The sequence below is a fragment of the Rousettus aegyptiacus genome, unplaced genomic scaffold (genome assembly GCF_014176215.1).
Source record: "Rousettus aegyptiacus isolate mRouAeg1 unplaced genomic scaffold, mRouAeg1.p scaffold_m13_p_12, whole genome shotgun sequence".
NCBI lineage: Eukaryota > Metazoa > Chordata > Mammalia > Chiroptera > Pteropodidae > Rousettus > Rousettus aegyptiacus.
In genome coordinates, this window is record NW_023416287.1 from 76,050,226 (window position 1) to 76,076,629 (window position 26,404).

A 26,404-nucleotide genomic window follows, 5' to 3' on the forward strand; every position below is an offset into this window, starting at 1 on the left:
AGCCCCTCACTCTGTCCACTCCCAGGACTCCATGCATTCCCCCTTTCTCTCTGGTCCCTCCCTCAAAAGCTGTCCCCAGGTCCCCTCCCTTCTGTATGCCCACCTCCATCTGCAGGACTTTGAATGTGTTTCTCGGTGCTCCATCCTCTTCCGGAGGCTTTCTCACATGGAACACTCTCCCTGAGTGACTTGATCTGGGAAGCAAGTGGCCTGAGACCCCAAAGTCTGCCTCCCCAGCCAAAAGTACTTTCTGATACTGAGGACATGGATGTCCAACTGCCCCCTGGACATGACACTTGGAGGCCTCTCAAACATAATGTGTCCAAAAGCCAGCTCCTGGTCCTCCAAAGCTTCCGCTGGGGTTCATTTTCTGTGAACAGAACTGTGTTAGACATTTTAAGTTGGTTTACCCTAAATCACACCTCAAAAGGAGCCCCAATCTGACCACTCCACTTAAAAGTACACGCCCTCCCTGCCCCACCCACGACCCTGCTCGATTCTGAGGATTTTTCAGCTTCTAACATACTCTATAAATTACTTGTTTATAATGTTTATTTTTATGGTCTGTCTCCCCCACTAGAGTGAAGGCCACAGCACAGGCTTTTTTCATCTATCTTGTTCACTGATGCATGTCAAGCATCCTGAAGAGTGCATAGTGCCTGGGAAGCTTGGCAAACACCTGTGGAATGAAAGAATGCCTCAGTGACTCGTGGGGGCCTCTTCTCCTGCCTCCCCTTCTAGGCATACACCTCATCAAGGCAGACACAGCTTCTTCTCTGAATCCCACACATTTAGCACCTGCTCACCACATTCCAGGCCTCAGTGAATGTTTGCTGAATAAGTGAAGTTTGAACATAAGACACGGTACTCTAGGGTGACAATTTCTGATGACGTCTATAGTCTCACTGTGGCATCTTTAAAGCTCGGATATCTTGAATGCTGAGTATTGTGCTAGTTTTGTGACAGTTTATATTTTTATTTATTTAGTCATTCTAAAGGTAAATGCTCAAGATCAGCCAACCAGGAATTCGTTCACCTGGAGACTCTGGTAACAAACCAAAGAGGTTGCCATTTGGGTTCCTCTTATTCTAAATTCCACACAGATCACTCTATTTCTGATGCCTAACTTGTTTCAGACACATTGTTATATATTCTCACAGCAGAAACTGTCAGGAACCCAACCACATGTTCAAACACTCAGAATTCCACTTCCCATCCTGAAGTTCCCCACGAGCACCCTGACTTTCCACCTGAGGCCTTCCTCTTGGTCCTTGCGCCAAGAAGATAACATCCCAAGAGTAGTGCTGGTAGCCTGGATCTGGAGGGTAAATACTCTAGCTTCTTCCTGCCTCAGGGAGTACCTGAGCATGCTGACTCTGTCTGCCACAGTTCCCCGCTGTGACTGAACCCCACTCGCCATCAGGGGCAACCTGTTCCATAACCCATCCTTTACTGGCTTCCTTCTCTCCCGTCTCACTGCCCACTTCGCGAGCACTGCTTTCTGGGAAGATCTCCCAGTTAGATACTGCACTGAAAGCTTGGTCTCGGCATCGGCTTCTGGCAAAACCCAGACTGAGACAATTACATTATTACTTTCTGAAAAACATGCTGTCATTCTGAAACTGCTAGCGGTAGATTTTTTAAAAGTTTTAGATTATGGTTTTATAATACATTCAAAATGCACAAATTATGCATATGCAGGTCAATAAATGATCGCAAAGTGAGCAAGAAATAAAATACTGTACCCCCAGAAGCCCTTCTCTTGCTCCCTCCTTCCCTATACATATTTCCTCCTTAGCCCCTCTCCTGACTTCTAATACCATAGATAACTTTACTGGCTCTGAACTTCATACAAGTGCTCTCATTCAGTATCTGTTCTTTCGGGTTTGACTTCTTTTACGCAGCATCGTGTGTGCGAGACTCACCCATGATCCTGCACAGGGCTGCAGTTTATAATTTGTGCCGCGTTGTTCTCTATTGCATGGTTAGACTGCAATGTACTTATCTGTTCTGCTGTTAGTAGTCTTTCGGGGCTATTACAAAAAATGCTGCCACGAACATTCTTGCACATGCACATGTGCACACAATTCTATTGGCTATATATCATACACCAGGATGGACTCACTGCGGATTCGCAGGCACTGTGATAATAAGTGGGAGAAAATACATTTTCTTAAAGCAGGGAAGCCCCTCTGGGTGCTCATATTATGATACCCTGCAGCCCCGCCCCACTGCCTGAAGCTGGAACCTGTCCCCTGCGGACATACTACACTCTCTCTTTCTAGGCATGGAGTGGTGGGAAGAAGCTTGGCAGGCAAAGACCAAGGAAGCCCCAGTCCTGGTACTAACTATGGGGCCACGAGCAAGTCCCTTCACCTCTCCACACTCAAATGCTCCCTCTCTGGCCTTGTCAGTTGTTCCATGGCACTGCAGACACGGGCCCTGTGGACAGACCACCTGGGTTTCAAATTCTGACTCCCCAACTTACTAGCTGTGTGACCTTGGGCAAGTGGCTCAACATCTCTGTTTCCTCAACTGAAAAATAAGGATAATAAAGTGCCCACCTCATAGGGTTCTTGAAGATGAAGTGGAATAATATGGGTGAGGTGTGCAGAACAGTGCCTCCCACAGAATAAGAGTTCAATAAATGTTGGCAAATTACCTCACAGGTTGTAGAACTCACATGAAATACTGGGTGTGGAAGAGCTTTAAGAGGTACAAAGTCAGAGAGAAAGAGAGAGACAGACAGAGAGAGAGAGAGAGAAAGAGAGAGGCACATGGCTATTTTCCTAGTGCACAACCCCTTATTTGTGTCTCTTGTTTCTTGGCCTTTTCAATTCCTTTCTTTAGGAAACACCCAAAGCCAAGCATGAAATGAAGGAAGTACTAGAGGTTGGCATGGCAGTTCATGGACTGTCATTTAGACTAGGATATGAACATTTCCCCCCTTCTCAGACATTATAACCTCCATTTTGAGTAGAAGATCCAAGGCTCTTTCCTGAGTCTTCTGCTTAGCAGTGACATGATCTTGGGTATATGGCCTGGATTCCTCACTTGTAAATGGGGATCAATAAAACCTCTCCTGCCTCTCTTAGAGAGATATTGTAAGGTTCGAAAGGTAAGTGCTTTGTAAACTGGAAAGTATGTTCACACGTGAGCACATATGACTCTTGGAGAAGAAGAAAGGTCAGGAAAGCTTTGAGGACAAGGATCAGGTATATCTTGGTCATCCATTTAACCAACCTCTTGTTCCCCTGCATCACCTTCCAGCACCTGGCTAGTCCTTGGAACATACTCGGTGCTCAATAAAATGCTTGCTGAGATGACTTGAGGTTGGGGAGGGAGAAGGGAGGGTATTTATAATCTTTGAGGGTTTCCAGCCTTAAGGGCCCTGCCACCTCTCAGCAGTGCGTGGGCTTCAAGAAGCCTGCCAAACACGTCACCTGTGAAATCACAGGGCCACCAGGAAGGTGGCACAGGGTGGAGTCAGTGGGAATGTACTAATTTTGTAAACTGCACCATGCCATCATGCACATGCCCGTGGGTAGTGTGGTAAGGGAGTGGAGGGAAGGGAAGGGAAAGTAGACAACTTTGAGTGAAGTTGCAGGTCCTGCCAGATGGCTCACGGGCCCTGGGCTAGCCCTGGGCAAAAGTGCAGTAGAAAGTCTGCTTGTTGGAAGGAGTGTTGACAAAATGTCACTCCCTCCATTTCATCATTTGCTCCAACACATTTTCTCCCAATACACACACACACACACTCACACAGTCCAACCCTAGCATTCTGTCCTCTGACATGTCTCATCTCCTTCTGGGAGCCCACCTGCCTGCTCCAGAGGGAAGCCAGGACCTGAACCTTTCCCTACTCTTTGCCCCATGGATCCCCATCTCCCACCAACATCCCCTTCTCCATGATCCAGTTGTCCAATAGTCGCTGATCTAACCATCATCCCTTATCACATGAACACTAATTAGCTCGTCCCAGGTAACAGAGTTTGAACTCCACCTTGTATTATCATGATCTGAGCCCAGATCTGCCTTCCAATGAGAGAGCCGGTTCCGTAAAGTTAGGGACTATGTCTGTTCCTCTTCGTAGCCCACTCAGAGCCCAGCAGTGTCGGGACCAAGATAACTGAATTCTAGGCCAACAGTGGGGAAAAGCAAAAAGCAATGTGATTAAATGAAAGAACTCTCATTTATCTGTAGAAATAAAGGAGAAGATGGGGCTAAAATAAACAGTTGAAAGTCTGTACAAGACACAGATCCTCAGACTCCCTCCCAGCTCAGCACAACCAGAAAACTGCCTACCCTTTATGGAATGGAACTGCAAGTCGACTCTCTGGAGAGGCTCAAACAGGTTTCCCGACTGGGGACCACCAAGAAGAGTTGAGGGTAGAAGTCTTCGACGGATAGCCTGATCATTAGTAATAAGTGTTCACTGGAGGCTGAGGCTCATAGCTCTTTCTAGGAACCCTGGGGGCCAGGCATTCACCCTCGAGAAAGAAAATAATTTGACCAGTCCAAGAAAAAAACCTAAAGATACTAATATTGAAAATCTCCAAGAGATGATCTAGGCTGATCCTTTCAGGAAAATACCTACTCACATACCCAGAGCTCCCAATCAGTTTTTTGTCTCCATAAGGACACAAACAAATATCCCCAGATATGTGAGGAAAGCCACCAATATAAAAGACAGAGATACCCAGATGAATAACAGAAACAGGAAACTTAACAGAAGCGAAATTCAAAAAAATGCTACAATTAATATACTCAGAGATAAAAGAGAAGATACTGCAACTATAGAACAGAGAGAAATGATTAGGAAAAGAACAAAAACAAAAGAACATATTCCAAGAACAAAAACAAGTGCTCTTGAGAGTTAAAAACACCATAGGAGAAGCGAAAAATTCAGTAGAAAAATAAAAGGCAAAGGTGAGGAAAGAGGGCAAAGAAAAGAGATGGAGTATAGAAAATGAGAGGACTAGTCCAGGAGTTACGATATATAAACAATAGAAGGTCCAGTAAAAGAAACAACAGAGAAAAAGCCGAGAGGAATCGTAGAAAGAAAGGGCAAAAAAAGAAGGAAGAGAGGGAGGGAGGGAGGAAAGGAGGAAAGAAGGAAGGAGGGGAGAGAGAGAGAGATGGGGGAGAGGGAAGAGGAGGGGAGGGAAGGAGAGGAGAGGAAAGGAGAGAAGAGGTGAGGCTCAGGGAGAGGGAAGAGAAGGGAGGGGAGAGGAAGGGAGAAAAAAGAAGAAAAACTCCCAGAATCGAAGGATTGAATTTACAGATATAAAGGACCTGCTAAGTGCCCAGCACGATGGATGAAACATCGTTACAAAATTTTAGAACATTGTCTACCAAGAAAAAGAAAAATCTTATATGTTTACGAAGATCAGAAAGGTTTCCCACTTTTCAATAGCCCTACTGGAAGCTTGGAGATAATGGTAAATGCCTTCAAGATTCTGAAGAGAAACTACTACGGATCTAGAATTTCATAACCACTCAAGGTACCAATCAATTGGGAAGGAGAATAAAGATGTTGTCAGACATGGAAGATCTTACGATATTTATCCCCCATCCATTCCTTTCCAGGAAGCTACCAAGGAAGAAAACCAGGGAAGAAACCAATAATGAGGAAGAAATGAGACACCGGACATACAACATGAAAGAGATTTGCTGGTGAAAAAAGGTCCCAGGATGACAGTTCACCAGGATGACAGTTCACCAGGCACGGAGGTTTTCAGTCCCCATTAGAGCACATCAGATATCTCCAGGAAAGACTTCTCAGAAGCTGGAATTGATTGAATATCTGATGGTTGTGAAGGAGGAATTAGATAACTGTTGAAGCTTTTGCGATTGAGTTAGAAATGTGTAAGTCAAAAGTCAAGCAAAATAATAATAATAAATAAATAATAATAAAGCAAGAAAATTTTTACCTCCAGGAGAAGCAAAAAGTTGAGTGGGAAAGAGAAGTCATCGTGGTTTACTACATGGTTTTACAAAGTCAGATTAATGTTAACTGTGAGTACTGATCTAACCAAAATTATGACAACCATACTGAGGGGCTGGGGAAGAGAAGGGTGTGCATGAGTGGATAGAGCAGAGACATTCTCGGGAGACTAATGTTTAAAACTTAATGATCAAAATCAAAAAAAAAAATTATAAAGTAGCAATACAAGTTTAGACATATTTTTTCGAGACATGGAAATAAATACCAAAATAATCAGAGTTGAAAATGGTTGCTCCACAGGGAGGGAGATGCAGAGAGGGAGAATAGGAGACTGCTATTTTCCACAGCAAAGCTTGAAAACCAATTTGACTATGCATATGTATAACTTGGATTAAAATATAAACTTTTAAAATAAAATTTAAAAAATAAAATGGTGGAAATAACACTGGCTCTTACCATTCTATCAGGTTTGAAAACTTGTAAAGTGCCATACAAGTGAAAGGTATTTCATAGTTAATGAGGCACAGGAACAATTGTGCAGGTCAGTATTTATAATCTGGTTGATATTTTGAAATGTCACAGTTCTGTCATATATACTCAATCTTCCAAATTGCTTGTGCTTATTTAGCATACCTTGTCCCCAAATTGAGGAAACATTCATGCTACACACACACACACACACACACACACACACACACACACACACACACACAGAGAGAGATATCTAAGAATAGCCAAGGTAACTGAATAATAAGCTAACAGGGAGCTTGCTTTACCAGATATTAAGATTTTGCAGAAAACTATATAAATTAAGAGTGGTACTGGCATGTTAAAAAAGAGGTGTATCAAAAGAACCAAACAGAGGGCCCAGAGATATACTAATACACAAATGGAGCCATCGGGATTCTTATTTTTCAGATTAAAAAATAGCTTCAGAGAGATCCATTGCTGAAGGTCACTTAGCTGGAACTCACTGCAATGTCTAGGTGCTCATTTCTTTTATTTATCCTGCTTATGATTCATTAGACTTATTGATCTTTCACAAGCTTGGAATTAGGACCATTATCTTCAAGCATCTTTGCACTATTCTGTCTTCTGATTTTGGAAAACCAATTAAATTTTAAACTTGCTCACTCTATCCTCTAAACTTTTATGTTTTCTTTCTTTCTTTCTTTCTTTCTTTCTTTCTTTCTTTCTTTCTTTCTTTCTTTCTTTCTTTCTCTTTCTTCTTTCTTTCTTTCATCCTTTTTTTTCTTTTTCTTTTTTGTCTCCGCTACTTTTCAGACCTATCTCTAAAAGAGTGTCTAAAAAAGTAACAAACATAATCATTGAGGAAAGCATACAGTCTAGATAAATGAGATTGAGATGATTGAGTCTCTAATTGAAAAAAAAATTAACACTAAACATAATTGGGGTGGAGAGGAAGTTGAAATGAATAGCCAAATATTAAGATTGAAGATTTGATAAGATGACCGAGAGTTAGATGAAACAAAACAAAACAAAACAAAACCTCACTGTGGGTGCTGTGTGGTTGATAGATTGTGGGAGGGAGGGGCGGGAAGAGTAGGGAATTCAGTGAAGGAGACCAATCGAAGACCATTGCAATAGCGAGGAGTGATGATGTACGTTTGAATATAAAATGGTAGCGGTGGGGACAGAGAGATCTATTTCCTGTCACATGGCTTTGGCTCACCTAGCAGACATCTCTAAAGGAGGTTGATAAGACCTAGTAAGTGATTAGATTTTGGTGATCAGAGAAAAGAAGAGGCAGTGGACCCCAGGTACCTGGAAGGATGTGCCAATATCGATAGCTAATAAGTCACACTGGATTAACAACAGCTCTAGGTAGGAAATAATTATTTCCACTGTGATACACATAAATCTAGGGCTGCTACATAACTCAAAGGTGGAGATGTAAGCAGTGGTGAAAACAGGTGTGCAGTTCAAAAGCAAACTGGAGCTGGAAACAGAGTTGGGGAGTCCAGGGGTAGACGAAATTCAATCCCTTGTTATGTGTTACTGTTCCCTCTCCTCCCTTCTCATCACGGAGTTTGCCATAATTGGTGGTAACTACTTCTTGTTTCCTCCCTAGGCTGTAAATCCTGGGAAGATGGAGACTGTAGCTTATTTTCTGCTGCAATCCTATTTTCTGGCACATACTAAGTCTTTTATTGAGGACTTGGCAAAGGGAAGGTGATCAAGGGAACATCAAAACCTACGGGACCGTCAAAGGAGCTGCCAAAATAACCATCAAAGAAAGAGGAGAAGCACAAGATGTTCGTTCCAGGAGCCAAATGGAAGGAAGATGTCTAGAGTGGAGTGGGGTCAAGCGGCCGAGATGTTCCCATCCTGGATAGGTTCCCCGCCTGCCCCATCCCAGCTCTTCCTAGAGAAACTCCCCAGTCCACTGTCCAGACACCACATTTCTCTCCTTCCCCACAGAGGCTGATAGACCCAGATGGACACCTGACCTACAGCTGTGTCTGTTCATTAGTGGTGAGGTTTCCAGGGAACATAGAGGGGAAGTCAGCACCATGATGAGCCAAAGTCATGTGACAAATGCATGAGCCAGCACCCTGTGACATTTGTGAGGGCACAGGGCCTCTGGGTAAGGAGAGGAAGCTTTTAGTAGAGACAGAAGGAAAGTAACATGGAAGCAGTCCCCATTCCTACTAACTTTCCAGCTCCCAGCTCCAGCCCCTGAAGGACCTGCCCTGACCTTAGGTTACACGGGATCCAACAAATCTCTCTTTTTCTTAAACTAATTTGAGTGGATTTCTCTACCTAGAAGTGCATCTATTATATAGATAATAATTTTAAGGAAAATCAAATGTCTATGGACTCAAGAAAATCTTCCCTTTTACTGGAGGTTGTCAACAGTCCTCTGCTGTCATTAAAAATATAATCTTCATCTGCACTTGGAACACACCCGTTTAGAATTTTGAAGGAAACTGGGAACCCACTAGGGAGGGAATTGATTGCCTGCAGCCATGTGCTATTTAGTGGACCAGAAAGGATTCCACTCCAGAACCCCTGAAACCCAACCCATGTATCTTGCTGCAGCTGAACCTGTCTCCCCATCTCTAAGCTCAGGAAAACACATGCCAATCACTGCACAATAGCACAGAGTACTCAGCCCCACCGGTCCTTCAAATCCAGCTCTAGCAGGAAATGCTCAGACCCAGAAGCTGCTTTGTCTGCACTAGGACCCTCTACAGGAAGGTGGCTTAAACTAAATAAAACCTGCGCTGATGGCTTGCAATGACCACTCCATTAAAGCCGAATGCAGGCAGGATTCTGTTTGTTGAAATCCTGTGTTCCTTTTGTGCATTTGAAAAGTCACATCTGGCGCCGAATGCATTCCCTTTTGTGCTGAATGAAAGCGGTGGGATTGTGTGCTCCGGGTTCAGGCTCCTCTGAAAGGCGATTCCAGCCCTCCCAAACTGGCACAGGATGTCCGGCCATGGTCGGCTTCCTCCTCCACCACAGAGAGTGCCAATCGAAACACACCTCTTGCCAAGATTCTGGGACCACGCTCAGATCCAGACTCCAGGGCAGAAGGCAGATCTCCTGCCAAGTTCTCCGAAGTCAGACTCCTCCTGGGTTCTCGTCTTGGAAGTGTCCTGGCCTCCCTGTTTGGAAAGGGGTCATCAGTCTTCAGACGATTCCTGACAGGTCTGCACATTGAAAGCTGCAGGCCCTCCTCCAGCTCGCCTCGGACTCTCCAGCCCGGAAGGGCTGCTTTGCAGCATCTGGAAAAGCACTTACTGGTTTGGTTGTGGTCTGGCCTAGCAGCTGAGCCGGCTCCAAGTGCCACATCTCCAAGTGCCACGTCCTCCACATGCTGCTCCAGCCCAAAGATACTCGGGAAAGATGACAAGGAACCCAGATGTATACTTGCCTGGTGCTGTCCTCCCTTCATTCTTTGGAACTCAAAAAATGTTTGTTTTTTGTGGAATGAATGGGGGAAAAAAAGCTGTCCCCGTTGTCTGAAGTTACTCTCCCGGCAGTTTTTACAGCAATGCTCAACAGACTGAGCGAGAATAGTTTAAATGAAGTTTTCGTGCATAATATTTCACCAAGCATATGCCAGATTGGTCAGGATTACAATGCCATTTATCTTCTCAACCTTCTTAGAAAGACATAGGAGAATAAACCTTCTGTCTATTCTGTGTGTAGGGAAACTGAGGCCAAGGGAAGCTACAGAGACTCACCACAGTGGGGAAAAAGCAAAGCAGGGCCAGTCTTGGAAAATGCTCGTTGATGGGGTGGATAGTCTCTTCCTCACTTTAGGGAGTTGAACGCTTGTTAGGCACCAGGGACGCCGTGAGTGGGGAATGTGGAGGGTAGAGGAACTGGACGTGGGTCTCTGCAAAATTAACTTCAGTGACCCCCAAATTTAAACATGCACCTCAAACTCCAAGAGTGTTATACTGATGCCTCAAGACCCAGCACAAGTGACCCCATTCCAGAAGTTTTCCCTAATTAGTCAGTCCCATCATCCTTCACATCTAAGAACTATTCTCACAAACACAGTCTGAGTGAGTCACACCCTCTTTCTTTACTGTTCTCAAATTCATGTTAGTCTTCACTCAACTAGATTGCTAGCTGCTTCTCAAGGGCAGGGACTGTGCCCTAGATTTTGGAACCCCCAATCCCACTGGTCTCCTCACTGTTTGCCAAATGACAGGGTCATGAGCACAGCCCCAGGGGCCAGATCAAAGAAAACAGTCATTTGGGACTTGGGGAAAGCTGTCTTGTTTTACCTAAGAACAGATTGGGGCAGGGATCAATGTCTAAAATAAAGTTTGGCAAAGTGTGGCTTCCCCTTCAAGTCGAGGAAGGTGGCTCTGCTGATAGCTTGGCACAGAGAATCGATCTGGGTGAACCCCTGGTCAGCTGACCCAGGCTGAGGTAACCCACAGGGAGATGTCCAGCACACAAAACACGAAGATTTCCCAGCAACTCCCCTTCTGGAAGCTTCCATCTCTGTCCAGGCCCATTGCCCCATGATCACCAGGAACAGAACCAGAGAAGCTCTTCCCCACCTTTACACTCCAACCTCACAGTGCCCCCAGCTGGCACCTCCCTGGCACCGCCCTTATCAAATGCCACTGGTGAGATGAGGAATCTGGGCACGAGGAATCTGGGCACGAGGGATCTGGTCCCATCTGTAACCTTGAGCAAGTGATTCCCCTTCCTGGATCTATAAAACAGAGACATCAACTAGCTGGTCTCGGAGCAACGCTCTTGCTTCAAGGATCAAGCAGTCTGACACCAGGGAGGTGTCAGTTGGTTCTCGCTTGGTTGGTTTCCTTGTCTGCGTTTTGGCCCCGCATGGCCTGCCAGGGCAGATGACACAATTACTTGTACCAGGTACTAACAAGAGAGTGACCATCTGCCCCACTCCAGGGAGGCCTGCAGTGGGCCTCAGGCTGCCCAAAGGAGGTGTGAAATGATTTCGAAGTCTCTAATTTCCTTCAGAAATTCATGCAAATTTTGCATTCTTTTCTATATTATTCTTGAGTTGTTTAAAATAAAAAATTTTCACCCCTAAATCTTAGAATGAAGTGACCCTTCAGGAGGGAGCTTCGTGATGAGGTTGTTTGGGCCAAACAAACTTACAGGTGTTTTCGGGGACACCAGTGCTTCTAAGGCTCAACATTCATTTTTGAACCAACTGGAAATCTCCCATCAAATATTCATCCTTTCCTATTAAAATGAAAATTCCCTTGGGAACAGTCTAAGAGTTGGACCAAAATGACACAAGAATAAGATTCTATCCCCGGGTCTGAGAAGCCCGTCACAGCAGGACGGCCTGAGGCTGCTTGGATGAGCAGTAGCTGCTGAGAGCAGCCAAGGATGCTGGTGAATCTTTATTGAGTCAACCCCATGATTCCACTATGTCCTCCAGAACAAGAAGGACATGGTCCTGCGGGTCTCGGCACCAGGCAGGTCCCTTTGAAGAGCTGCACCGGAGCTGGAATGACGCCTCAGGACTTGGACCAACTGGCCACAGCCTGGACAGAGACCATGGATGTGTGTCACATGCAGAATGGGTGGAAGAACCAGAGTGGAGACAGAGCCAGGGGATACTCCCAATTGTTATGGGGATGAGTTTTTAATTTGTGTGGCCCCGGAGGGCAGAACTCAGATCGTTGCTCACCTGTTTTAGTCCGGGCTCAGCAGAGGGGAGCCTAGAACCTTGTGAAATGATTTTGCCTCAGATGGAAGTAAGCGCCATGGTTCTGGGAGAGAGGAGGTGGGAGTTAGCTGGCTACTAGGTGATGGGTTCCTGAGAAAGCGTGAGATGCACATGGAGTTGTGGCTCCTGGTCCCCTCAGAGGAAGAACCTGCTGCCCAGTGTGTGGAGTGTGATCAGTGTGCAGCCTCCAGTGACAGTTCTTCAGGGTTGGCCTTAGCCTCGGGGAGCCTCCTCTCCTGGGGCTTGAACTGGTGACTGGGAGGGGCAGGGGTGTAAAGACCCAGAATGCCAGGCCTGCTGCAAGATACCCCGATGGGCAGTACTCACTTCAGGACTAGGCTGGCCTAGGCTTCGTTGGGTCTGCATCACCATCCACCATCTTCCTCTGCCCCTCAAATTCCGTCTCCGCCCCTCCTTCTGGAAAACCCTAAATGAGACAAAAGGATACAATATCTGAGATGGGTCACCCTGAGATTCTAGGTGATCATACTGTTAGCACGAACCTCGCCTGAGTGTAAATGAATTCTCTGAACTCTTTGCAGAGAACAAATGTATACAGGTGTAGCTTCAGGAAAATAGGGTGGACAAAAGTTGTCAGACAATGAGATTAAGAGACAACGGATTGAACTGTACACTTTAAATGAGTGAATTGTGTGGTATGTGAATTATATCCCAAGAAAAATGCTTAAAAATTTTTTTAGAGAGAAGAGACAATAGAATTGCTCTAATGTAGCCAGCCCCTCCCAGGTGGTGCGAGGAAATGCTAGCCCCGCAGCCCAACACCGTGACCTGGAAGGACCTATGCAAGACCCCCAGCTCCAAAGCAAGGCCGTCTGTTTCCACCTGGCCCTACCTGGGGCGTAGTTAGCAGCCTGCGTAGGCCCCAGTGCTGCCGCCTTCCTCACGTGCCCTAGAGTACAGAGCCTGCTGCCAGCCAGATCCTAACGCGTCGCTTTGTTTTCCCAGAACCTGGGTCAGCAAACTTTTTCTGTAAATGGGCAGATAGTAAACATTTTAGGCTTTGTGGACAACATGGTCTCTTTTACAACTACTTAATCCTGCTGAAGAGTGCAAAAGCAATCACAGACAATACCTAAATAAATGGGTATGACTGTATTCCAATAAAATTTCATTCACGAAAAAAATGGGCAATGTCCCAGATTTTGCCCCAGGGCTGTAGTTTGTTGACCTCTGTCCTAAAGTCATAGACCGTCTTCCTTGGAAATAATTACAGGCTGTAGAACAGGAAAGTTTGCTTTATTTGAGACCCAGTCCAGCGTCATGCTGCTGAGTCTTGTAGGCCTCATGGGAGAAATAGGACCAACTGCTTTTTATATGTGTTTGACAAAGATTTCAGTTCAGCTGGGAACAGAGACTCATAGCATATGGTTCCTGCTCTCAAGGAGTCCTGGAGACATGTAGATAGCAGATACTTCTCATTCGGTGTAATAAATTCAGAAAAGTGTAGGTACATTACGTAACTTTGGGCTAAAACCATCACTGGCCATTGTCACTAGGATCCAGATCATTCATTTAGGGGCTGGTTTGGTTGGTCCTCATGGTAGACTGGTAGTCCCATCTAGCCATGCTCCTGGCACATTTACAGAGGACTTGACTTTCTCAAATTAATCTTAGAAACAAGGACAAACATAATCCCAGCTTGTCACTGAGCCAGATCCTACAGGTATTGTTTTGGTGCTGAGGCAGGGGTATCCACCAGAAAGGGAGGGTGGTCACGGCCACTGCACGTGAGAGACCAGAGGCTGGGTGTGGCCGAGATGCCACATTCCCATTTCCCGGGCTGCTCAGTATAGTTTAGCGTGTGTGTATGCTTTTCCCTCTGCGGTGCCATGACACCAACCACAGTCGCCTGGTGCCCTCTCAGGCCCTGTCTATGGGTGCCCTCTGGTGGCCTGTCGGCTGGAAAGCCTTGGGCCTGTCAAGCAAGGAAAACAGGCAGGAATGAAAAAGGGAAGGCATGAGACTCAGTTGCGGAGATTTCTACCAGGCTTCCCCTTCACGGACAAACTCAGGCCTCCCCTGGGGACTCTGGAAGGCATCCAGAGCTGGTGGAAGAAATCGTTTTCGTTCCTAATCCGATACCTTTCGTTCTTTCAGTTTGGCATTCTTGACTGTTTGTGGCAGAGAGGGCATGGTGGTGATCTTCTCAAGGCACTGGGAGGCCAATGGATCAAAAAGCAGCTGTGAATTTTCCTTCTGGGGAGCCATTTTTCCTTTGCATCTACCCCCTCTCCTCAACACTGAGTCACTGCCCTTCCCCCCAACTCATTCCTTCAGTGTCCCCCATTGCTAGAGTCTCAGTGGGACAATTTTCCCTCTTTAATGAGAAAGGACAACCTTCTTCTATGTGTTAAGTGCACTGAAGAGAGCCATTTCTGGTAAACGTGCAATAGTCGTTCTAGCTGAAGGTTGTACACTCCTCACCCTCAATGAAGGCCATCCACACATTTTCTTCCTCAAAAATAGGGCAAAATCTTTGGCCCACTTTTTCAAACTATACTGATAACGTCTGCGACTCTGGCAGTGCCCATCCTTGGCAGAGCTGTGATGCTGATGAGAAACCTTTGTTCCAGGCCTCCAGCTTTTTTTCGAGCCCTGTTCCTTGACATCCCCTGGGGCCCACTCTTCCACTCTCATAGTGCACACTCCATCATCCAAAAATCTATGTGCACCAATAGCCAAGTGTCTCTCCCCAGGGAGACTTGGCTTTTCCAACCTGTTTCTTTTGGAAAAGGACATTGTTCTAGGAGTCAAAAGAACTGGATTTTCATTCCAATCCTCCTTCCGATGGCCTCGGGACTTTGGACAAGCCAGTTTCTCTATACAGAATAAGGAGTTTGGATTAGGCCAATGGTTCTCAACTTGGCTACACATTAGAATCACCCAAAAAGCTCTTTAAAGTACCCTTCATTGCCTGGGGTCGACCCCAGAGATCCAGACTCATCATTTGGTGACGGGCAGGATCCAACCGTCAGAACTTTTAATAAACTCTCTAGATAAGTCTCATGTACAGTCAAGTTGAGTTGTTCAAGAGACCACTGTCAGGCAGAAGGTCAGAGGTATGAGTGGGGCAGGGCGAGTCTCTTGGAGTCCCCAGCACCGTCTACTACTCTTTTCCTACACACAAAGCCAACCCTGGATTCAGGAAATGCATGTAGAAGGCCATCTGGAACCAAGAGAAAAGCACAGGACAGCAAGGGTTGAAGTAATTAAGGAAACAGTCTTTTTATAAAGACTCTAAGCAGAGCTGTTTCCAGTCTCCAGAATGGTGGAGTGGCCTCCCTCAGGCCTGGGACGACTGAGCATGTTTCGTAGTCGGTCCATCCTATAACTAATGATGGGTTTACAGGAAACGTAGAGGCACCCAAGTCCAGACAAGTGCAGAGCTGGCTTGGCCCTGGAAACAGCATGTTAACTGGTTCTGGTCCTCCACCACCACCACCACCACATCCAGAAGACTTGGCAAGGCCCTGTAGCACACCAGTTAACTACATGAACTCCTGGTCCAGGCTACCCAGGTCCAAATCCCAGCTCTACCACTTACTAGCCACGTAAGCTTGCTTTACCCCGTCTGTGCTTTGCTTTCTTGCCCGTAAGATGGGAATAATAATAGTGTCATAGAACGAGATGGAGAAAATGTAATCGCAGTAGAAACCATTGACTTAACTTCGTGGGACAGCCTGGAATGCTTCTACAGCTCCAGAAACAGAAAAGATCAGGTGGGCTAGAGGAGTTCCGGAAGCTTTGAACCAGGGGAGAGGCCTTCCCTGACCCCGCTGCATACACAGCACTCTGCCTCATCGCCCTGCGGTACGTTTATGATCAGCTCTGCTGTTCCCAATTGATCATACATTTGTTTATAGTCTGTCTCCTCTCCCACATACCACAGTGTAAGCCCAAGAGAGTGGGGACTCTGTTTGGCTCTCTGCTGTGTCCCCAGTTCTTATAACCCTGCTGGGTACATAACAAGGGTTCAGAACTGTGCTGAATGATGCGGGATGCTGACTAACCTCCTAGAAGTTGTGTTTTTGTAAGGAACTCCCAGGAAAGACATATCTTCACCTAAAATAATTAACTTTTTTTACAGGTGATGTCAGGCATGGAGTCAGATGGATGGGGAAGATATTTTAGGAACAGTGGGAACATTCCTTGCTGAGGTCCTCAGACCAGGACACACGTGGAGAAGGAGACCTTGAAAAGCTGTTTAGCTCAGCCCTCATCTCACTAAACCCTGAGTTTAAGCCTGATGGCTTGTACTGTCTAAAAGACCTCAAAAAAGGAGACAGTATCCAGGCTCACCACACCTGCCCTGCCCATCATTTGATCTCTGGGCACTTGGAAGCCACAAGAGGTTGGTGACCACCTGGGTTTTTCCAGCATGGGCAGGATGCTTCTTTTTACTTCTTACTCCTGTGCTTGATTACGTGAACACTTGGTGGCTTCTCGAATGAAGCCACGTGGTTTGATGGCAGATCTCTGGGGAGAAATGCCGCCCTTTAATTGTCCTCATGACTGTTCTGAAAATAGAGTCCTTTTATTCAAAGCTTAATTCAGTTAATGTTCTCAATATAAATGAATAATCTAAAGCGTAAGCAAATTTTCTTGCAGGCTGCGCTGACAGTGCTCCTCTGCTCTATTTAAAGATTCTTCCTGGCCTAGGTTCAGCTCTCCCTGAACCTATTTAAAAGTCACTGCCCCACGGCACTGTACTTGCTTCCCTCGGGCCCAGTGTGTCCTGGGAAAAGACAGCAAGGAGCGGCTGCCCATCTACCTAGGCTCCCAGACTTATGCCCTTTGTCTGACTAAGCTGGTCTGGGGAGACCCAAGAGAAGCTATGGCCCTCAGAGGCTCCCAGGGACATAGGGTTGGGCAAGAGACACACATACACGAAATAGAACAAAGCAAGATAGAGAATAATTATATAATCACAGCAGAAACAACTGAGCTAACTTTACGAGGCAGCCTGAGCATGTTTCTGGAGAGACAAAGATCAGGGTGGGCTCAACTTGTTCCGGAAGCTTTAAGGCCCAACTCAAAGCTCACCTCTACGAGGAAGCCTTCTCCACAGTCGGTGATCTCCCCACTCTGCGTTCCTGTTGCACTCATCCTAATCTGCACCTCTGGGATGGTGCTGAGCCTTTGCCACCTTTTCTTGTGATTATTGAGGTACAAGGTGAATCACGCTCCAGAGAAACCTCCTCTGGCCCCAGGGACTGAAGCCTGTGTGTGTGCTCTATTGCTTCAGACCTTGCCCACATTGCACCACTGAGCACAGTGCAGTGGGATCTGCTGGTTACACATCTGTGTCCCTCACAGGCCTAATGCACTGAGAGGGGAGGACCCACGTCAGTCTGGTTCATCATCATATGCCCCGAGCCCAGTGCAGAGCCTAGACCATGATAGGTTCTCAATCAATATTTGTTGAATGAAGTAATCTCGCTCCTAGAATGCGATATCCTAGATGCACGAGGCCATGTGTTATACTCTGTATTCTTACCTGTACCTTTCACAGCGTTAGCACTCTGTAACTATTTGCTGGCTAGATGAATGAATGAATGAATGAATGACTTCACAGCAGAGATGGGATGTGAACTGGGCCTTCAAGGATGAAGCAATCCAGAAAGTCCCAGGAGGTGGTTAAGATACCATCAGCCTCTTACTGGGGTCTAACACCCCTGATGGAGATCTCTCATATTAGACCTGGTTAACAACAGGAAAATCCACCCAGAGGCAGGTGCCAGCCATATACACACCGAGGGGTCATCTTCATAGCTCCAGAGTCCAGCACGGTGCTTGGCACATGGTAGTCTCCTCATAAATATGTGTCAAATGGAATTGAATATCTTCAACCCATTATTAGGTATTCCACAGCCCATAAGACTGGGATATCCAAGACTCTGGGTTTAGGAGAAATGTGTGCAGAAGCAGAAAGCCAAGTAAAAATGCCCCCAATTGCTGGACTAGACTTCACAGCCCAAGGTTTTGAGAAGTAAAAGGATTCTACGTCTCAGTAGGCACCAAGCCTTGTCAAGTACAAGCTATAACATTTGTTCTGAAGGCCTGTCATACACTAGCCCTAGAGGCGAGAGCTGTCTCCTTGCAGCTGAGTGGTGAGGAGTCCAGCCCAGCTCTTCATGGCTGACACATGTCCTAAAAAGGAGGGATGAACAGAGTGGCATCTGGGTGAGAGGGCGCTAAGGAAGGGAGGCACATAATTCAGAGCATGGGAGGAGGTGTCTGGAGGCCCCACAAGTCTCATCCATCTTGGTAAGCAGTGGGTCACGCTGCTTCCCAGAATTGCAAAATCTCATTCCTCCCAGAGAATCTGATCCATAGGTAGTTTGAGCTGGAATATTCCAAATGTGGGGCAGTGACTGCAAAGGGAGACATAATGTTGCCCTTTCCTCCTGTCCACACCTCTTTCCCTAGGAAAATGAGAAAAAGAGAATGAGAAAAAGAGAGGGAGAGGGGAGAGAGAAAGGGAGGGGGGGAGAGAAAGAGAGAGAGAAAGAGAGAGAGCCATTGATTTTTGCCTCTCCGTCCTCCAGTCTGCACTGTAGGAGAGTTCCTTTTGGTTCGCCAGATGATGTAGGTGCTGCTGGCTAGAGACCCCTTCTGGGGACTGGCTGCCAAATTCATATAGTCTGGAGAACAGCCCCTGTGCCCCCATGTAATTGTGGAACCCCTGAGCAGGATCTAGGATGAGAAATCAGGCAGGGCCACCTTCACTCCAGTCCTATGACTTTGTCTCTTCCAGGAGTGCTCCGTTGGCTGCTGAGATTTACTGCAAAGTCCCACCCATACTGGCCCAGGGATAAGACAGGTTCCCCCCGCCCACAAGTCCCCTCTCCCTGGTGGGTGGCCCCGGGCTGCATCTCTGCCTCTTTCCTTAACTGCTTGAGCCTCAGTTCCTTTGGGTGGACAATGGGAACAATCACAACGACCTCCTCCTCCCACTACCTGGGACGGTGAACATAATCCAGAATGACATTGGGTGTGAGGTGTGGGATGAACCGCCAAGGGCTTCAGGTTAATTATTATTCTTACCTCCGCTCCACTGACGAAGAAAGAGGGGAAGGACCTCACACGCTCCGACAGGCAGGTCCATCCTCTTTCATCAGATCTGCAAGCAGGGCCGCGGGAAGCAGGGCCGCGGGAAGCAGGCATGGATCCACACCACGAAGAGTTGATGCGACTGTCTATGAGAGGGGAGTGACCTGAACCATGGCACAGGGCTGGCTGGGCCTTTCAGGGGGCTGGGCAGGTGGGCCAAGCAGGAGGCTATAGGATCACAAGACTACCTGGAGCCTCCTGGCTTGTTCCCAGGTCTGGTTGGATGGACCAACACTAGAGCACACCTCACAGTGCTGCCCGGGCTAGACCAGAACAGCACACGCTCCCCAAAGACCCCAGGTCCTCAAAGGCCTGTCACTGCTAGACTTCCCCTTGGAGGACGTCTGCACACCCCTCAGGGACAGGAGATGTGTCGAACTGAACTGAGGGCTGGCACAGAGCCTCGCAAAGGGGAGTGGGGCATGCTTCCTGCTCTCTAGGTGATTCTAGTCCCGTGGGAACACTGGGAGAGAAGGGTAGCAGGGAGGTGACTGCCACCCAGGGTAGAATACGAGGTTGACCAGGAGAGCACTAGGAGCCAGAGAACTGGGACATTCCCTTCCATTCAGGGTCAGGACGTCCCTTGCAGAGGAGTTGGCGTGTCGTAAAAGTTGGTACCAAGCAGTGGTTCTGCCCTCAGGCTGAGTTGTGGGTCTTGACTGGGCCGTTCCTACAGGCAAGTAATTTTGAATGTTTTCAGAGTGTATTTCTCATCTCTAAAATGGGAAAAAGAATATACCTGGCCATGAAGTAGTCATAATGATGGAACGTGAGATCGTGTGCACAGCACGGAGAAGGGTGTTGTCCACTGCAAAGCGAGTCTCGGTCACCATTCGCCATTATTAAGGCTGAGTGGGATTCGAACTACAGAGATAATGGGGAAGGAGAAGGCGCAGACCAGTTTAGTCCATCAGTTCAGGGTTGAGCTACTCAAATTAAAATCTCATTTCAAATTACCAAGAAAGTTTCTGTTTAAAGAACTCTGCTGGAAGAATGTTTTGTAAAATGAAAATTCTTTTTTTAAAAAAGTGAAGAATCTGTCCCCACTTTCCTGCTTTCAAGTCTGTTTCGTATAGTTATTTCAGCATATATCATATGCGCCCTTTATCCAGGATGCTGTGCTAGGAGTTGTGGCAATTCAGAGAGATCGGAGAGTCTCCACCCTCAAGGAGTTTACAAGTAACAAGTTCAAGAGCACAGGTCCTGTGGAGAGCAAAGCCAAGGGATGTCAGGAAGCCTCGCTCTGCCCCTCTCTCAACTATCTGCAAGGCACTGCTAAGGATAGATCCTCCAGCCAGCAGACCATGCGGTGTTGAAAAGACCAGCTTCTTCTGCTAAGAACAAGATCAAATGGGTCACTACGAACTAAGGTGACCTCTACTAACAAGACCCTGGAGGTGAGCAAGAGAGGTCTGGTGAGAAATTCCAAGACTCCAGGGCAAAACTGCCCCAACCAGCCTTCCCTGACTGAACTTAATATTAACAGCTGCAAAGAAAGAATTTAGTCTGTGTTCACAGGGAAATGGCCTGCGCAGATTTAACCTTGGCTCTGACTCTCACCCCTCTCCCGCAGAGAGAAGCACAGAAACCATTAACTCTCAGTCCACCAAACCATTGCTCATCAGCAAAAGGAATTCAGCTCCTTGCAGGGGTTTGGCAGAAGCGGGTGCAATGTGTCCCAGCAATTGCTTATTGAGCTGCCCCCTTGTTGTGAGTTGGCTCGTCATGAGGTGAGGTAGATTCTTTCATGATCCCCACTTCACGGATGAGGAAATTGAGACTTAGCAAGGTTAATAACCTATCCAACGATCTTACAGTTAAAATGAAGCAAATGAGGGATGTTCATTAGAGCTGGACGCCTGTGTTTTAAACATGGCTCTACCAATACCCAAGCCAGTGCTGTGTTTTAAGGATCCTTCAAGAGACTCTGGTGCATTTGCTGACAACCCCTTCTAAGTCAGATTAGCAGAACTGTGTGTATAGAAGAGGGTTGGAAACTCACAGCCTTGCGGGTATTTCTGGTCAGGAAATATATTAGCTAGAAAAATTTTTTTAATAAAAAAATTTCATTTGAACTAGATGTTCAGCCTGCCATGTAGCCTATGCTTTACATCTGGCTCTCTCCCTATTAATTACCTTCCTGGCCAGAAAGATTTGAATCCGTGACCCTTGGTAAAGCCCATCTCACCATCCTCTACAGTTTCGTGGCTCGTGCCTTGGGATCCTTCTGTTTTGAAGGCACTTCACCTTCTTTCCCTTAGGAGGTACTTTGGAGCTGTCTCGCCTGCCACAAAAATTCAGCCTGAGGAGTCAGCCAAACGGATGTGACTCTTATCCTCCCCTGCTCCACCCACTTCATCTTTCCCCGCCTGCCACGCAAAAGACGAGGCCGTCCCAGACAGACCAGCCTTGTTCTCAAGGCCAGAAGTCCAGTGAGTGTGGACAGCTCAAAGGCGGGCCAGGCTGTCAGCACTAACCCCACAGTCTTCCCCAAACCCAGTAGTCCACAGGCCTGCCATTGACCAAGGCCCCTGGGCTCAAGGCTGGGTCACTGCCACTGAGCCCAAGTTGCTGCAAAAGCAAGGCAGTTTCCACTTCCATGTTTTGAAACAGGGCTGACAGCAGCTGAGGTGAGGCCTCCAGGTTCAAGACAGGGGCTAGCTGGTCCTCTGGGTGTTCTGGGGGCTGTGGGCACCCCTTTGTTCACATGTTCCTGGACCAAATCCTAGGCAGCCTCATTTCACAAAACCAGGAAACAGCTTCCTAGAGGAAAACTGCTCTGGAGAAAAAGGGTGTGTGTGTGTGTGTGTGTGTGTGTGTGTGTGTGTGTGTGTGTGTGTGTGTTGAGGTAGAGAGGCAAAGCAAGAGGGAGGATAGAAGAAAGGAAGGAAAAAACAAAGCAAAACAAAACAGCTCAATTCAAAAGACATGTGGTTTTCTTCTTGTGGTTTGATGCAAGGGCTTGGTGGTTTAAGTAAAGCCCTGAGCCCAGATTGTGAGACAGTTAACAACTAGGTAGGGCTGGGGAGAGTCCTGAGAACAAAAGGTTGATTGAGGGTGCCCTACCCCAGGGAGAGGCAGGCAGCAAGGGGGCGGGGCATCTCCACTTACCTGTGGGATTCCGCCCCTGGGTGCAGGCTTCTGGTCTACCCAAAAAGCCAACCGCCATGACTCACATAGGAACTCTTCTTGCCTGAGAGGTCACCCATAGAGGCAATGCTGTGCAGGGGAAGTTCCAGAGAGAACGTGATGCCATATGAGATATATGAGATCTAGAGGGCGGGGGAGGGTCGGAAAATAAAGTCTCCATTGAGAAAGACTGAGAATACAGATTTTAATTCTGGATCACTGACATTGACTCAAAGCTTGGATCAGGTCACTTACAGCTCCAACATCACAAAATCCTAGACCCCTTTTCAGGGGTGCTGACTTTCTTCTTACTTCTTAGGCTCAGTAACAATAAGGTTATATGGCACTTATTTGCTGAGCACCATGCTAAATGCTATTAACTCATTCAACACTAACAAAGTGGTGAAATAGCTCCTATGACTATTACTGTTTTATGAACGAGGAAGCCGAGGCACAGGGAGGTTGAGCTACTTGCCGGATTGTAAGTCCAGACAGTGAGCGCTGACATCTATGCTACTAATGCATACCAGCTCATTATGGGAGGACGAGAATGCCCAGGATGAGGCCAAATGTGCGATTCCGAGGCACAGATCTTTGCAGCCCCAACCCCCTCCCCCAATACACACACACACACACACACACGCACGCACGCACGCACGCAAATGCAGAAGATGATAGTCACTCTCTGGGGAGGCTAGTGGTTTCCTGACCTGGAGGAAGGCAGCAGCAGGAGTCAGTCCCCCTGGCCCCTTAGGCTTCTGAGAGGTAAGGACTGTGTTCTGGCAAGGGCGATGAGTTTGACATGTCGGCCCCCTGCCGTGCAAAGCAGCCTTTGAACAAAACTCTACCACAGTGCCCAGGGGTTGGAATTTTCTGGTAAATTATAATTTTCTGGGTATTGGAAACCACATTTGCTTCCACTGTTGTTACTGAAAAACTCTTAAAATGGCTGTGGAAGAATAATCCCAGAGCTCCCATCAGTCCAAGTAGGGTAACTCCCACCAGATCCAGAATGAAGGCCGAGGGGCTGAACATCAACACATACGTACTGGGTTTCCTTTCAGTCAGACCAAGTGCTGTGGGAACTAACTGCACTCCCTGTACCCGGCCCCTCACCCCCTCCCCACCCCACCCAAGCAGCCTCACGCCTTCCCTCTGCAAAGATCACAGAGCCTGTTAAAGCCAACAGGGACCTTGGGGACCCTCTCAGATCCCATGAAGCAGCACAACTGTTGGAAAGAGAGCTCTAGGGTCCCAAAGACCAGTGATTTGAAGCCCATTAGTTACACTCTCTGGAACAGCAATAAAAATATCCACTAAAGTGGTTACTGTTGGGATTAAAAGGAGCCCTGAGCACAGAGCACAGAGCACAGAGCACAGGGCCAGGGCCAGGGTAGATTAGTTTAGAAAGTAGTACCTGTGACCCCCTCGACCCGCACCTGGGGTTACTGATAAAGAAACTAAAGCTAGGAAGTGATATTGAATACTTAATATGTACCCAGCATTTTGATGAGCACTTTTCACATATTTCCTATTTATTCCACGAAATAAAGACAAAGAGACACCTAAGACCCATAGAGGAGAAGGAACTTTCTCAAGGTCACCAGGCTGGTAAGTGGCCAAGCTCAGATTCACACACTAGAAAAGACTGGAAGAGAGGTCCAGAGATAATCTCTGCCTATCTGCACCTAATAGACTGAAAAAATGTAATGATCAATGGAAGAATGAATGAAAAAATGGTCTAGAAAAGTCTGAGTTCAGAAATACCTTCAAAATCTTGTTGAAATAGCATCATTGCCATATCACCCAGAGCCCTGCAATCCCAAAGGAGACCCATACTGTATATTTCCTAGGACTGACATGTGTCAAAGGAGGTTTGCTGGCAAATGTTCTGTTTTAGGGGTGGAGGGAAGCAAACATGTTTGTATAACAGTTAAATCCATAATGCAATGTACACTCAAACCTGATATTTTGTGCCCCGATACTAAATGCCCTCCAGTATGCTGGCCACTCTGGGAACACAAGAAAAGAGCATCTAGTCCTGTTCCTCCGTGGAAGGAAACAGGATAAGACAGAGTTCAAGATCTGAGGGAGAAAGAGATGCCTGGCAGATGCCCGGTTGTGTCTACGCAGCAAATGAGTGGTGAGTGAGTGAGTGAGTGAGTGAGTGAGAGCTGAGTGGACCGAGACATTCCTGAGCAGGTGAATGGATCCCAGGGCTGTACTGTCTGTCGTCTCTATCTGCTTCTTGTCCTTCACTCTTCAGGATCATGGCCACGGCAACATTGCTCATGGAATTCTCCAAGCGTCCCTCCCTCTCTGACTTATCTAAAATCTGGGCTCCCATGAAGCAACATTTTAGCCTGTCCAGTGGAACATACCAATGATAATTACGATTGAAGGAAAGCACACGTGAGGAGAAGGGCTGGCCCGAGAGGGTTTAGAGAGGTAAATTTTAACCAAAGAAGGTTCTATACCCTGCATTAATGCCTCGTGCAGTAAGAAAACTGAGGGAGAGTAAAGAACGAGAGAAGCTTTGGACTTTGATGCCTCAGGGCCATAGCTTTCAGAGAAGACATTCTTGAGATAGAATCTGCTCCAGGAACTTAAAAATGTATGTAAATCAAAGCAATAAAATGGCAATCACCATGTAATTAAGGTATCACTCAATTGGGGGCTCACGGAGACCTGGCACTTAGGATCCAAGCAGGAGGTATGAGCTTTTTTTTTTTTTTACACAGTTGCTGAGACAGGAGAAACTGCTAAAGCTTTCTGTGGAAATTCCAGATCTTTTTCTTCTCCTTTTAAATAATGTATTTTTTAGAGCAATTTTAGGTTCACCACAAAACCTAACAGAAAGTAGAGTCCCCAGGTATCCCTTGTTCCCTGCATATGACAGCCTCCCCTGGTATCAACATCTCCCATCAGAATGGTACGTTTGTTACAATCGAGGAACCTGCACTGACACATCATTGTCACCCCAAATTATAGTTTACATTAGGGTTCACTCATGGTGTTGCGCATTCTACAGGTTTTGACAAATGTATAATGACATGTATCCACCATAACAGTATCACATATAAGAGTTTTACTGCCGTAAAAATCCCCTGTGCTCTGCCTGTTCTTCTCTCTCCCTTAACCTCCGGCAACCACTGATCTTTCCGCTGTTTCCATAGTTTTAGATTTTCCAAAATGTCATATAATTGAAATCATACTATATGTAGCCATTTCAGATTCTTCTTTCGCTTAGTAATATGCACTTATTTTCATGGCTTGACAGCTCATTTCATTTTAGTGCTGAATAATATTCCGCTGTCTGGGTGTACAACAGTTTATTTATCCGTTCACCTACTGAAGAACATTCTGGTTGCTTCCAAGTTTTGGCAATTATGAATAAAGCTATTATAAAAATTCACACTCAGGTTTTGTGTGGACATGGGTTTTCGACTCTGTTGGGTAAATACAAGGAGAACTATTACTGAATTATATGGTAAGGGTATATTTAGTTTTGTGAGGAAACAGCCAAACTGTCTTCCGAAGTGGCTGTAACATTTTCCATTCCCACTAGCAAAGAATGAGAGTCCCTGTGGCTCCACATCCTGACCAGCATTTGGTGCTGTCAGTGTTCTAGATTTGGGCCATTCTACTAAGAGTATAATGATAGCTCACTGTTTTTTTAATTTTCATTTCCCCAATGAATTATGGTGTGGAGCATCTTTTCAACTGGCCGTTTGCCATCTGTATATCTCTTGTGGCGAAGTGTCTGTTCAGGTCTTTTGCTTATTTCTTCATTGGGTTTGGGTTAATTAATCTGAGTTTCTTATTGTTGAGTTTTAAGTTTATTGATATATTTTGGATAGCAATCCTTTATCAGATATGTCTTTTGTAAATTGTTTCTCCCGTTCTGTCTTTTTATTCTCTTAATAGCATTTTTACAGAGAAGTTGGTAATATTAACAAAGTCCAGCTTATCAATTGTTTCTTTCATGG

At 46.4% G+C, this 26,404-nt stretch overlaps 1 long non-coding RNA gene across 1 annotated transcript; it reads right to left on the reverse strand.

Annotated features, from left to right (window-relative positions):
* Positions 1 to 18,511: 18,511 nt before the first annotated feature.
* Positions 18,512 to 20,144, reverse strand: LOC118610044. The gene is made up of 3 exons (XR_004953726.1): positions 20,026 to 20,144; positions 19,221 to 19,372; positions 18,512 to 18,598 (listed from the first exon to the last, which is right to left on the reverse strand). It is a non-coding gene; the product is annotated as an uncharacterized LOC118610044 (long non-coding RNA).
* Positions 20,145 to 26,404: the final 6,260 nt, after the last annotated feature.